Source organism: Pteropus vampyrus, unplaced genomic scaffold (assembly GCF_000151845.1).
Source record: "Pteropus vampyrus isolate Shadow unplaced genomic scaffold, Pvam_2.0 Scaffold126, whole genome shotgun sequence".
NCBI lineage: Eukaryota > Metazoa > Chordata > Mammalia > Chiroptera > Pteropodidae > Pteropus > Pteropus vampyrus.
In genome coordinates this window covers 605,281-618,268 of record NW_011888907.1, presented here as the reverse complement: position 1 = coordinate 618,268, position 12,988 = coordinate 605,281, and the positions used below count along the sequence as shown (strand labels likewise).

Below are 12,988 nucleotides of genomic sequence, written 5' to 3'. Positions count from 1 at the left end.
CTTAGTAACTTTACTGTATGGACTTATTTTCTTTCTTTAAAAAATGAGGCAAATCAAGATAATGAGAAAACAAACCACAGACTGGGAGACGATTTTTGCAAAACATTTCTGAGAAAGGACTGGTATCCAAAATATACAAAGAACTCTTAAAACTGAACAATAAGAAAACAACGTGATAAAAACTGGGCAAAAGAACTGAAGAGACATCTCACACCAAAGAAGATATACAGATGGCAAATAAGCATATAAAAAGATACTCAATATAATATAACATTAGGAAATTGCAAATTAAAACAATGAGATACCACTACACACCTGTTAGAACGGCCAAAATCCAGGCACAGACAGCACCAAATGCTGGTGAGGATGTGGAGCAACAGGAACTTCCATTCATTGCTGGTGGGAATGCAAAATGGTGCAGCCACTTTGGAAGGTAGTTTGGCAGTTTCTTACAAAACTAAACACACTCTTACCATATGATCCAGCCATCACACTCCTTGGTATTTTGCCCAAACGAGTTGAAAACCTACATACAGAAGTTTATAGCAGCTTTCCCCATAATTGCCAAAACTTGGAAGCAACTGATAACATTCTTTAGTAGGCGAATGGAAAAATAAACTGCAGTACCTCCAGACAATGGAATATTATTCAGTGCTAAAAAGATATTAGCTATCAAGCCATGAAAAGACATGGAAGAAACAGCTGTATATTACTAAGTGAAAGAAGCCAATCTGAAAAGGATACATACTGTATGAACCCAATTATATGACATTCTGGAAAAGGTAAAACTATGAAGACAATAAAAAGATCAGGGGTTAGAGGGAGGGGAGGGATGAATAGGCAGAGCACAGAGGATTATCAGAGCAAGGAAACTATTCTGTATGATATTTTAACAGTGAATACGTGTCATTATACATTTGTCCAACCCCGTAGAATGTGAAACAGTGTGAAACCTGATGTAAACTATGGACTGTGAGTGATTAGGGGATAACAATGTAGGTTCATCAATTGTAACAAATATACCACTCTGGCGGAGCCGGGGTGGGGTGGGGGGGCTGGAGGGGGTTGAAAGGTTACCGTTGATAGTGGGGGAGGCTGTGTGTATATGGGAAATCTACTTTCTACACAGTTTTGCTGTGAACCTAAAACTTAGAAAATATAATTTTTTAAAAAAAATCATGAGTAAGCTAGGAAGACTTCTGGCAATGTGGCGCACTGAGCTGACCATACTGACAAATGTTGGTCAAAATAGAAAAGATTTTTTTAAGTAGCTGAGTTTGAGAGAAATGGAACAAAGAAAAGGAGGGAGGGAGAGAAGGAGGCAGGAAGGAAAATATCAAAGTACAAGAAAGAAAGGGCAGCCAGAGTGGTAATAGTGATGACAACACAGCTCCGAGGGTTATGCACAAAACGCAGGAGCACTGAGGTTTTCATTGCAGGTGTGGAGAGAAAGTGCGGCCTCAGACCCTGTGAGGTGCATGATTGCTGGAGTGAAGTCTGGATGGAGGGAAGTGGAGCCTAGAATGGGAGTGGAGAGTCCCTGCCAGCCTTTTGGGGCAGCAGCAAGGAAACTCGGGGGTAAAAAGGCATTCATGAGAAATCCCTAAGCCTGGGCCACATACAGGTGTAGGTAGTCCGAATTTATATTACTAGCATGTGGAAGGACCACAAGCTGAAAAATTACTGTGAATATTGGCCCAGACTGGTGAGAGCTCTGAGCCCTGCAGAAACAAACGCTACGTCAATTGGATTGCAGCACAGAGAGATATAAATGGGAACAATGGAAGCAGAGAGAGGAGAGAATGAGAAGGTCCAACATTTGTCGAATAGCAATTCCTTCAAGTTAGAATAAGCAACACAATATGGAAGACAAAGGATTTTCCAGAATTAGGGACAAATACGAATTTTCTACCTGAAAAAACTCTTTGAGGATAAAGAAAAGCATCCACTCCTACACGTACCTGAAACTCTAGAACACCAAAGACAGAGAATCTTAAAAACAATCAGGTAAAAGATTGCTTACAAAGAAAGGTCATCAAACCAGCAGCAGACTGTCATTACCCACAACAGATGCTTAAAACAGAACTATAACTTAATGCAATGTCAAGTTGGAATTCCGCTCCCAGCTAAACATTCCTTCCAAGGTGAGGAGAAAAATAATGATATCCTCTAATAAAGATCAGAGCAGAAATGAATGAAATAGAGAATAGAGACTATAGAGTCTCTATCGAAGAACTCCAAAAGTTGGTTATTTGAAAAGATTGACAAAATGAGCAAAACTTCGCTAGATTGGCCTAGAAAAAAACAAATTACTAAAATTAGGAATGAAAAAGGGGACTAGTGATCTTACAGAAATAAAAAGGATTATAAAAGAATACTACGAACAATTAAACCCCAACAATTTAGGTATCTTAGATGAAATGGAGAAATTCCTAGAGGTAACTTACCAAATGTTACTGAACCAAATGTTACTTTTCCCAGTTTTCTTTTTCATCTGCCGGAATGGTCAGTTGATAACAAATGACAGGCTTCTAAAGGTGTTCTAACACTTTTGGCTGATAGTGGAGGGTGCTGGTCCTCTAACATGATTTGGGGTAAACTAGAACTTTCACATTCCCTTTATCCTCTTAAATTCGTCAAGCCATGCTAAAACACAGAAAACTCATTTTTCCCCTCGAAAGTATCATAGAAATGGTCATTCATTGGTTTTGCTCTTCAGTGTCTCTTGAGCTGGCCTGAGAGCTGGGGAGTGGGAAGGAAGTCTTTGCTCCACCCTGCTGATCAAGTTGCCTACCTTGTCCACCCAAATCACAGAGGGGCTTTGATTTTCTGTCGCCAGTTTCACCATAGCTATACACATTCAGGGCTGGGGGTGGTGGTGCTCATTTCTCTGGCTTTTTTCTCAAGGCTGTTCCACTCCCTTAAGCTACAGGAAATCTGTCTGCATATCTTTTTGCAGGTAGCTGTGGATCTTGCCAGCAGGGAAATGGCAATCACAAAAATGTTAGATTTTTGTCCTTAGTTTTTTTTTAAATATTACCCAACAACAAACTTAGTGAGCTGGCCTATTCATTCATCCAACAAATATTTATTGAGAATTTGTTATGTACAAAATGTTAGGGGATGCAGGTATATACAGAAATCTTTGGTAATCGAGACAGGTTAAAGTCAAATATGGAAGTTAGGGATAGAAATGAAATAATTTTAAGGAGAAAATGCAAGTACCATAAACCATATAAAATGTTTTAATTCTGTGGTCATGACCCAATAATGGGTCATGTAACCAATTTTGTGGGTTACCACTTTTTTAAAAAATTGAAATAAAATATGAAATATTGGTACATTGCATATACTAAGGATATTTTGTAAAATTTTTGTTATTTGTACTGGAGTTGCAGTGTAAAATATTTTTTAATGTGGGCGGGCTATCGTCAAAACATTTGAAAGTGTAGAACAAATATGCTTCAGAAGAATCAAGAAGCTTTCTGAAGGGAAGTGGCTTTGAAGAGTTAGAATTTTGACAAGAGGAAATAGGGTAATAAGAGAAATAAAGGGCATATTAGGTAGAGAAAAAGAATTGGGACCCCAAACCTGGCATTAGGTATGAAAGACTGAGTACTAACTACTCAGTGACAAGGATGGACTTGGGGTATACCTACAAAATTTTTGTGGGGGTGGATATGGAAAGTTAAGACCTTTTGCTTTTGAGCTGTGTTAATAATTAATTGTATTCCCCTAATGGATTACTGATAGCTTATCAGCTTTGGTGGACTTTGGCAGCTCTGCCCTTCCTCTGGTTGCAAACAAGGGAGAATGCTGTGATAGGCCCTGTGTTGGGTGTTTGGTGGGTGTCTTGTCCTGCCTTTCCTCCTGACTCTCTGAGATGCCTTGTTTTCCTGTGTGTCATATTGCTACCTGGCCTGGAAAAGCCATGGGATTGCTTTTGGACCTCAGTTTTTAGAAGAGTTTCACACCCTTTATAATATGTATTCATACTTTTCAGAGCTCTATGTGTTAGAAGTATGCTTATTTTACTTACTCTCTAGTGAGTTTCTCATTTCCCGAAATTCAAGGACAGGAAGGAGTGGTACAGACTGGACCATTTCTGACAGCCCCATTGGAGATGGGACTAAGAATCCCAAATGGATGACATAATGTCTGAAAAATACTTCGCGTTCAACCAAGAAAGACAAATATGAAGGGTTATTACAAAGATGACGGGGCTCTGAGGGAAATTCTGCAAGAGATACTATTACTTCGAAGTCACTTGGAAAATGAGACTAACATCACCCCACCCCTTACCCAACTGGAACACTGTAATTGCAGGGTGAAGATAATTGAATTTTAGAAAAGCCCAGCGCCCAGCTAGTCTCTTCAAGAGTAGCGTAAACAATCTACCTGTTCTGGCTTTGCTTCAGTGCTTACTCTCTTTTTGCCTCTACCCAGTCTGGAGGGACAAGCTGCCACGGATTCTTCCCCGCCACCTACCTGATCCAGGGATTGTCTGCGTGCTTTTTTCTGCCATTGTGGGCGTCCTTTCCATAGGACCTGCAGAGTGGGGTGTGTTCTCCCTTCCCAGTGCAAATGCGCAGAGACACAGTCCCAGCTGGGCACCAATCATTGAGCTAGAGCAGGGACATCGGTACTAACTGGCTACGATTCTGCTAGAAGGCTCTTCTTTTGGGTTCCCTAGACCCAGGTGGCAGCTGGCTTAGCTGTAGAGGAAATAATCATGATGTCCAGCAGACTAGAACAATGGGAGTTTAATGGGTGGCTTATTTTCTCAAGAAATTTGCATTTCCGAGGTCTGACATCCATCTCAATAGGACTAGCTCACATGAAAGAGATTACGAGGACTTTCCTCAAAAATTAACGGGTTTCCCGGCCCTGGGTTAAATAAAGATATCTGGCTCCCTGGAGAGTGTGATCACTTGGGGGGAGTGGTGTGACATTAAGGTCGAAAAGTGAGTGTAGTATGGTGTATTTGGCACGTGAACAGGAAGTTTTTCTTTTGGCTGGTGGTAAAATGCAGAAGAAACGTAGTCTAGGTGCGTCCCCTTCTCGGGTACATTTCAGAATTGAGTTAGAAAAGGAAGAGAGAAGCTTTTTACGTTAATCAGAATTTTTAAAATATATACATACGGGTCAAGTGAGTAGCAGTCTTACTCCCAGGGGATGGAGGTCAGGTTGTGAGAGCTTCCCACGTAAGGGAGGGATGGAGAGGAAAGGTCGTAATGGGAGGTTTCCAGAGGAAGGAGGAGCCTGTGGGGCCTCAGTGAATGAAGACTGGAATTCACCAAGCGGTTAAAAGATGAAGCCGACCAGGCTGGGATGTGAGCGAGGATCTCCGCGAGCTAGGGTCTCAGACTAGGGGCGCGACTGCTCATCCCGCAAGCCCTGGGCAAGCCAAGCGCGGGCCCAGATCTAGCGGGCGGCGGGAGGGCAGCTCCCGCACATACCCCTCCCGCTGGCTAGGGCACCACGTGGCAGGCCCTGGGGAGCGCAGGGTGGGGTGGGGCGGGGCGGGGCCGAGGTCGGGGTGGGGGCGGGGCGAGGCTGACGCGCCGGGTATATAGTCGGGCATGCGCGGCGTGGCGGGGACCGACGCAGGCAGGGGGGCGAGGGTGCGCGGGCTCCCAGCGTGAACGCCGGGACAGAGCTGCTGTCGCCTTTGCTGCTGCCGTTGCCGCTACCTGCCGCCGAGGGCCTGGTTCGTGAAGTTGCGCAGGCCGCTGGTGTCCGCCCCAGCTTCAGGTGAGGGGCGGACGGGGCCGCGCCGTGCCCGAGGGATGCGGCAACGCGCGGAGGAGAAGCGCGCCTCCCGGCTCAGGTCACCGGGTGCGGGTGCGGGTGGGGGTGGGGGCCGGCAGCGCCAAGGACCAGGAGCCCGGCCGCGGTCCCCAAAGCCTCGGGCTGGACCGGGAAGCCGCTCGAGAGGACCCGCACACGGACCCGGACGTTGGATGGAGGCGACATCTGGCCTCAGTGCCACGATGGGGTTACTAGGAGAGGAAAGGGAGGTCGCAGCTGCGGTCGGTTGGACTGGAGAACGCTGGATGTCGGAGCCAGAGAAGGTGTCCAGAACGTGGGAAGCTGCGCTGCAGGGTTGAGGGAGGCTTCCTGGAGCTCATGGATGCGAAGACAGAAAAAGCGGAGAGTAGATGGGCAAATCTGGTGGGCAGCTCTTGGGGCGGCCCGGACGGGGTACTGGTTTCCGGACTTTGCTTTCCAGGAACTGTGGCCCCCACCAGACCACCTCCCAGCTGAAGATAAATGCCCCAAATCTTTCGGCTGGCTGGTAGCAGGAGATGGAGAATAGCAAAGGAGAGACTTGGCTAACTCCGATCCGGCGTGCCCCGTGGGCATGGCTTTTTAGCTATTTTTGGTCCGTACCGACCAACTTAGGTGGTCTGGTTTAGGCTGCCCTCTTTTGGCAGGTTAGGGCAATGGGACAAAATAGCTATCCAAGCGGTTTCACCATGTGATCCTGAGGTCCAGTGAAGCCAAGAATATTTCAGCTTTGGGTTGTGGCTACAGTTTTGAGGATCAGGTGTCTGCCAGGGCCTGGGTGTTCAAAAGCACAGTGTGAGAATGATTTGGTGAGGGACCTCAGAAAGGTGGGGACAGGACAGCTTTGACCTGATCCTGGCGGAGCCACCCTGGGCTTGGCTTTGTCTTTAGTCACTCTTCCCTAGGAACCTCGGGCCACTTAGGTGGGCTGCTGGGAAGTGGTGGTGATAGCGTGTAATGGGGACTGGCCACCCTGGCCGCTGCCTCAGCTCTGCTCCTCACTTGCCCTACAACCGTGGGAAGGAGTGGAGTCCGTGCAGAGGTCAGACGAGATCTGTAGTCTCTTATTCATTAATCCTTACCTCTTAAAACAATAGTCATAAACACCGAGAGGCGTTTGGTAAAGCAAGAGAAAGAATGTAGAGAGTCATAACTTTCAGCAGCTGGAATTAAAAACCACATATTCCATTTCTTGTTGGAGGCTCAGAGGTAAGTTTTTTTGTAAATTGTGTGTGTGGTAGCCAGGAGATAGACTAATGCCAGTTACTCTTCCTGCCATTGGTTGCAGATATGATTAGGGGACACCAAACACAGAATGATTGTCATTTAGGCAAGAAGAATCAGAATTGTGGGCTCTCTAAGGATTCGTCCTTAGAGAATGATTCATGATTCGTCCTTCAGAATCTAAGTGCACAGGGCCTGGTCTGTGGTTGGCTCTGCACTGGCCACTGCAGGATGCAAAGAAGGGATGAGGCCCAGCTCCTGTACTTTTGTCGGGCAGAAAAAACATATGGAGTTGCACCAGAGAGGTCCCATTGTTGTGTTTAGTTGAGTTCAGAGAGGACAGTACTCTTCTAGAGGTGTGGTGTAAGGTGACAGGAGAATGCCTGGCTTTTGAGCCAGATGAATCTGTTCAAATCCTGGCCCCATCACTGTCCATCAGGGAGAAATTCTTAACCTCTCTGGGCCTGTTTTTACTGCCATGCAGCATGTTGTGGTTGTGCCTGGAACATAGTAGATGTCTTGTCTTCCCTGCCCTCCTCCTCCTCATCATCTCTGTGTGATGGACCAGATTATTTAGGGATCCCAGAAGCTAATAGGTAAATTGGGTTTAGGAGTAGGATGAGCCCAGACTTAGGACTGGTTCATCTCCTCCTTAGGATGGATGCAGTTTCCCTGCCTTTCTGGGTGGGCCTCCTTCCTGTGGCCTGCCAGGGATTGCCCCAGATTCACTAGGCAAAAGGAAAAGAGATTTTTTTTTTTTTCACCATTAGTTTTGGGAGCTACTCCGATTTCTTCAGGTAACAGAGACACTCCTTTTCTGGGCTGATAATGGGCAGGAAGGACTAACAATGCATGTGTGTGCCTCTGTATGTGTGTGTGTGTGCGCACATGCGCACACAGTATATACCAATCACTGGCTGGACTGGTTCTGATTTCAAACGCTTCCCACTTTCTTCCTCTTTCCTTACCTGTTCACACTCCGCTCAATTCCAGGAGGAACCTCAATCCATGTCCAGTATTTATAGGACTTGGGATCTAAGTAGCTGTGCTGTGAATGGATTGTATATGTCTGGGTATCAGGACCTTCTCCCCACTCTGTCAAAATAATTCAGCCTATTTGCACTTGATATCCGAAGAAAATGCATAGGTATTTTTCAGAACCATGGATGATAGGATGTTGAACCAGAGGGACTTTGGGAAGCTTTGAGTTTAGCCCCTTTGTTTTAGAACTGAAAAACTGGATCTAGAGAGGTTAATGAGTGTCCCCAAGTTATATTGCTTGCTACCAGCCAAGAGGTTTGATGGTGAAGACCAGAGAAAGGTTTCATTTTTGTTCCTAAATGTGATGATGAAATTGCTCATAATCTTAGTCTATTCCTTGAAAACGTGAAGAGGAAGGAGCCAGTTGTCTCTGTGCTTTTTTGAGTGGATGGCGGGGGTGGTCTTTGCCTATGTGGAGAGAAGTTTCTTCTGGAGGAGTCCTCTACTTCTGTTCCCAGACTTCCTGGGGACACGAGAGGGTAAGGAATGGATGAGGAAGGGTCGTGCCGTGAGGCCCCAGCCTGGACTCACTAGGTGACTAGAGAGGAATTGTTTAACCTCAAGGCTAATGGGCTGGCAGAATGCCAGCAGATAAGGAGTCCAGAGTCTGCTGCCAGCCTGGGGCCCTCCCAGGGGACAAGCTGGGCAGCCTCACCACAAGGTCTCCAAGCCCCAGGTGCCTTGTCTCCCTCTACCCTTGCTGCGTCCACTGAGGCTTCCTGAGGAGAGGGGACCCTTCGTTGTCCCAGCTGAGATCCAGGGACAGAACACCCTGTAGGCCCTCTGGGACCCAACAAAGATGGGACGAAGGCTGGCCACGGAATCAGCCAAGAGAAACAGCTTGATGTTTCCAGCCATGGGGAACCAAGTTCCCAGGAGAGCCCGGGGTTTGGTGGAACAGGAAACTGACCATCTCGAATTTATCGTTTATTTCCATCGGGTGCCTACAAGCTCTTAGTACACTCAGTAGTTAATACAAAACGTCAGCCATAAGTTAGGGATTTTTTTTTAAAATCCACGCTTTAAACACTTCACTTTACCTTAAAAACATGTGCATGTATTTTTATTTGCAAAAACTTTGATATAGGCCTGAGGCCTTTTCTTTGGGTCTCTAAGCCCCCTAAATGAGACTTGCAAATTGTTTATATTTAAAAATTACACCACCTTTATCACCTGTGATTTCTCGTTTCATTTTTATTAGAGTTTTTTTCACTAGGGTGTATATCCACATAGCTCAAAAATCAAAAGGCTAAAAACAGGTAAAAAAAAGTTACACATGTACGCATGCTAGGTATACAGTGAAACATCTTACCCCTGCCCCTCTTTTTTACAAATACTACAGGTTAGCGTTTTAGACACATTGTTTAGCATATTGCTCTTATTCAACTATATTAGATCTTTCCATATCAGCACATAAAATGCTTTTATCATCCTTTTATTATAGCTGCATATTATTCCAGAATATGGAAGTACAGTAAATTTTTAACCAAGATGTGTTGCCTCCTTTTCTCCCCCAACTCGGGTGGTTTCCAGTGTCATTATGTATAGTGCTGCAGTGAAAAACTGTACAAATGGCATTTTCTACATGTGTAAGTGTGACCGTAGAAAGCATTCTCAGAAATGGAATTGCTGGGGAAATGAATTTTTACATCTGGTAATTAGTTTTCATTTTTTAAAAAATCTTAAATTCTTTTAAAGAATTTAAACATTTGCAAACCAGTCCATGTGCAGAATCCTACTCTTTAAATGCACACACCTAATTTAATCTTTTAATTATTTTCATTTGTAATACATCTTTCTAGGTGAGCGATTCTCGATCCTAAGATTTCTTAATACTGTCTTTGTTTATGTGGTTGTCTCTATCGATATTTATCGTGTTAAAAACGAAAACGTTTAAGAAGTTATTCATTCATTTAAAATAAAAGTTTATTACATGTTAGCATAAAAAGATATTATTTTTATGAAAAATAACTTTCAAAATAAAAGTTTTATAGTTTTGCTGATCTTCAGGATTTTAAAATAATGATTTATTAGATGATGAGATAACATTATGATAGGTATTATGGAAGTTTGATGGTAAATACTAGTTGAAATCCTGAGAACAAACTCAGTTAATTTCTGAAAACATATTAACAGCCTAAATTGTATCTTAGAAATTTCTAGAAAACACAAGACTATATGGCACACATTATCACACTTCCTATAGCTTCCAAAAAATGAAAATGAAAAAGCTTTTAACATCTTAAGATTACACTAAAAATAGTTTTTACCTTATAGATCTCCTGATACGGTGTCATCTAAGACCATAATTTCAGAATTGCTATTCTAGAACACTTAGTTTAATTTTGTAGAAAACAAAACTCTTTGTTTCTGCATTTATGTTTCAGTTAACTAATTAATTAAATGGTAATCATAAAAACAAATAGAAATGGCATAAAAAAGGTTCAGGAATTAGCCCAGCAGACTCCTGGTAAATGCAACATCAGCTGGCGTGCTGCAGGGTGTTTAGGGAGGAATGGAGGGGCTTGGCCAAGCCGGTGGAGCTCAGCTAAGAGGGCTTCCACTCAGTGAAGATGGGCAGAACACTGTCTCTGTTCCGAAAATGCTTGTAAAATGTGTGGAGGTGAGTTGAGTACATGTGGAAAGTTACATGCTTGCTATCTTGTGTCATTCCTTCAGCTCCATTGAGTGCAATAGACAAGAGACACTGAAGGGCGCCAGAGGAAGGTGAGGCAGTTTGGGGCAGGAGTGATCTGGGAAGGCTTCCTGGAGGTGGAATTAAACCAAGTTTTGAAAGCTAGGAAGAAAGGAGAGAGGGAGGAGAGGGAGAGGGGTCCAGGCAAGGAGAATGGTGTGAATAATGACACAAAAGATGTGTATTCCTGGGGTGGTGGTGGTCAGCACAGGCCAGAGTGGCTGGTAGAGGGACAAGTACGTGGCAGAAACTTACTGCCCTCTTTCAGCAGCCCTCTGTCTGAGGTCCAGCTGTTCTTACCTAGAACATCTCCATGGCCCCAAATCTACATCCTTTGAACCAGTCCACTTACTCTAGTCTCCTGCCTCTGGTTATCAAAAGTAATGCACACTTATTGTAAAGATGAGAATGAAGAAGCATGGGAGAAAAAGGTCTAATCCTTCAGCCCGGAGGCAACTTCTGTTAATTTACTCAACCATTTCCTTTTGGCTTAAACTTTTATTTTGGACTGATTTTAGGCTTTTAAAAAAAAGTCGTAACAAATACAGCAGAGTGCCTTTATATCCCTCACCCCATAGGACATTTACCAAGAACAGGTACAACATTGGCACAATACTAGCTAAATGACAGGCCTTATTTAAATTTCACCAATATCTTCACATATATCCTTTTTCTGTTGCAGGATCTGATCTGCAGTTCCACATTGCATTTAGTTATTATTTCTCCTTAGTCTCCAGTCTGTAACGGTTCCTCTTTCTTTCTTAGAATGAGGTCATGCATTTTTGGCAAGAGTATCACAAAAATGATGTTGCATCCTTTTCAGAGCATCGTATCAAGGCATCTAGAATGTCAGTGTGTGATGTTATGACTGGTGATGTTTTCCTAGATTGCTTGGTTAGATCCATGTCTGCTGGACTTCCATAGGATTAGTTGCTTAGGGCTGCCCTAACAAATCGGCACAAGCTCAGTGGCTTAAAACAATAGGAATGTATTCTCTTACAATTCTGGAGGCCAGAAGTTCGAAATTAAGGTGTCAGCAAAGCTGTATTCCCTCCAAAGTCTCTAGAGAAGAGTCCTTCCTCGCCCCTTCCAGCTTCTGGTGGCTCCAGGTGTTCCTTGGCTTGTGACAACATCACTCTGATATCTGCCTCCATCTTTACGTGGCCTTCTCTGTGTGTCTGGGTCCAAATCTCCCTCTCCTTTCTCTTGTAAAGATACCTACCAGTCACTGGATTTATGGCCCACCCTAAATGATTTCATCTCAAAATCCTTAACTAATTATATCTGCAAAGACTCTTATTTCTGAACAAATGCACATTCTGCAGTTCTGGGTGGACATTGATTGGGGTGGATATTATTCAACCTACTATACCCAGGACGGGGAAAAATGTCCTTCGTAAACTCTGGTTCACAGAGCTGCAGAGAAAAGGGAGATTTCTTTTTAAACTAAGACAGAAAGCAGGCCTGACTGCCATTGAGCCAGTAGCCAAGCCTCAGGCTGCCTGCTGCCCTCATGTTGATAGAGATCTGAGAACCAAGTGGGTATAAATTGGAAAGCTGGCGTCAGAGACCTTACATTCTTAGAATCCAGACACTGCAATAGCAACAACCTGCCTCTGTGCAGGGAGCTCTAAATTGAGTGCTAGTTTCCCTGCAAGCTGGGCAGGACAGAGATGATGGAACTCACTTACGGGAAAGGTGGAACTGACTTCAAAGAGTTTAAATAATTAACAGGATGTTGTAGGTGGTCCATATCTAGTCCAGCAGTCCTGAAATGTCACAGCAGTCCTGAAGTGCCCCAGACAAGAGCAAGGTTGATCTATCAGAACTAGATGTGCAGATACTAGATCTCACCCAGGAAGCTCTGATTAAAGCAAGAAGAACCGAGGTGAAGCCTTGCTCACTGGGGCAGCCAGATTAGGAAACTGCAGATCTCGTCCAGCACAGAGCAGATAGGACTGGAATCCACCTCCAGACTCAAAGTGAAGATATTAAAAAAGGACATGCAAGTCTTCCCATTTGGTCATCATTAAGCCTTTTCCATTTCCTAATTGGACTCAGAAATTAACTTTCTTCTGAACTACTACATGTTCGTTATAGAAAATATAGATGAATAAAATGGTTACCATTAAATCCACTACCAAGAGATAACAGTTATATATTTTTAGTCTTTTTCTATGAATGTATACATTTTAAGGAAAGAGGATTTGTACATAGAGTTTCGTAAGTTTTTTTTTT

The 12,988-nt window shown here is 43.9% G+C and overlaps 1 protein-coding gene across 2 annotated transcripts in view; it reads left to right on the top strand.

The window, feature by feature from the left end:
• The first annotated feature begins 5,581 nt into the window (after nucleotides 1-5,581).
• Nucleotides 5,582-12,988, top strand: part of SLC39A14 (solute carrier family 39 member 14) — a 41,508-nt gene continuing 34,101 nt past the window's right edge. Inside the window, exon 1 of one of the 2 annotated variants that reach the window (XM_011366658.2) lies at nucleotides 5,582-5,754. The gene's annotated coding sequence lies outside the window, so the exon portion shown is untranslated. Of the gene's footprint in view, nucleotides 5,755-5,808; nucleotides 5,831-12,988 lie in introns of those variants that run through there. The other variant, XM_011366659.2, reaches the window with a different exon arrangement.